Here is a 1998-nt window from a genome sequence, read left to right on the forward strand (position 1 = left end):
AACATATGTAAATTAAGGGGCTTGAATGTGCAACATTCGGCGCTTATCACACTCCCAAACTTACATATTGCTAGTCCCTTAGCAATACAAAATGGAAAATAAAGTGAAAAATAAAAAGATAAATTCATCTTTCGTGGGAGGTACGGTTGCATTTAGCGCATGCAACAAGCCTTTTAAACCCCTAGGAGTTCCCTAGAGGACGAGTGAAGTCTCGTGAGGGTTTTACAAGAATGATACCCACAAACATTTTTCAACCATGTAGTTCCCAAGAATGTAATATCATGACCATCATGGTTCTCATTTATTAGTAGGCTTAATAGTACAAACACTATCTTCACAATTTCAGGAAATTACAAATTAGCTTAAATCATGAAAATTATTAGATATTACAGGATTCAACTAGTGTATGTGAACTCAACACATAGCCATGGAATTTCAAAACTCATCTCAATCATTCATGGATCAATACTCAAAATTCATTAGATTCCCCATCGGATAAAACAACCAAAGCAAAATTTTTTTTTTTTTTTTTAGCACTTAGCTCCCTTAAGCTTTTTGATTGACCCATGTATTGAGCATTAAGCCAATGACTCCCAAACCAGACGGTTTTAGGGCATTATATATAAAGACACCCCTAAGGACTTACTAACTCGGGACAAAAAAGGTTACAAGCTAAGCTAATTTTATTTATTTTTTATTTTTTTATTATTATCAATCAAACCAAACTTCTCACTTTTTGACGCGAACACTCACTACTTAATGAGGCAAGAGGTCTGGTTACTTGGTGGAAAGCTCAAAATGATCAACTTTTTAATTTTTTTTTTTTTTAAGAATTTATGCCAAGGTCATTTTCCCGATAAGTTACCCAACTACATTCCAAATATTAAAACCAAACATTACTGATTCTAGATTTTATGCCCCACAGACTACATGTTAGTGTGCTCGTGAAAATCAAATTGAAACAAGTAATATCTCATGCTGCCAATGAAAGTAACACAATTTGAATTCCTTAATCAAGTGATCATGTGTTTGTCATATTAAGCCCATTAATGAATTTCAAATCACAACAGGAAAATTAATTGTATTCTCAGAACTAACATGTATGCCCACCACCCCCAACTTAAAATACACAATGTCCTCATGTGTGGATAAAACAATAAAGCAATGCAAGGGATAGGAGTACCTGACTTGTCATTGCGGCGCAGAAGAAGATGCCCCTGAATCAGGTGGTAGCCGTACTAAAATAGTGTTCAACAGTTCTTACTGTGCTTCAAATCTTTCATCTGCCAGGCGTCTGTCCTCCGCCCTCTGGGTAGCAAGCTCAGATCAGAGCTCCTGTAGTTCTTTGTGAAGGCACTCATATTGTGACATGCTCATAGTAACGGTCTCCGCCACTCTGTCTCTCTTTATGGGCTCAACTGTGGTTGGATCATTGTGCATAGGGCCATCAGCCTCCCTAACGACCTTAGCAGCGGCAGGCTCCCGACGTCGTCTCGGCATGTGGGAACAATTCTGGTTCCACTGGATCAGTCCAAACAGAGGGTGAGCAGAAATAGGCTCATCTGCGGGTGTACCCTCAATGCCTCGAGACTGAAGAATATGGGTGAGGAGAAAAGGGAAGGGGAGTCCCCATGAAGACGAACCCTGAGTCCAGCGCACAATCGCCCCGTCCCAAAACTTGTGTATCTGATCCCAAATGAGCTGAGGGATGGAAATCCAAAAGCCTCTCTGAAAAGCATATAGTGCCACTAAGAAGGGACTGCGCCATTGAGTTTTGTGTCCAAATGGACACACATTCCGTTGCAAAATGAAGTCCACGAACCAAAGTAGGGAAGGCATCAGGACCTTGCTTGTATAGTTGCGGAGATCATCGGTATAACGGCCGTGGTAGATGTCATCCACAATATGCTGCAGTGTAAGATTAGACGGTAGGTCTGAGTACCTAGGGGAGCCATCCCGAGCCAAAATATCTGAAGGGCACTCATGAGAACATCACAA

Source organism: Corylus avellana, chromosome ca7 (assembly GCF_901000735.1).
Source record: "Corylus avellana chromosome ca7, CavTom2PMs-1.0".
Lineage (NCBI taxonomy): Eukaryota > Viridiplantae > Streptophyta > Magnoliopsida > Fagales > Betulaceae > Corylus > Corylus avellana.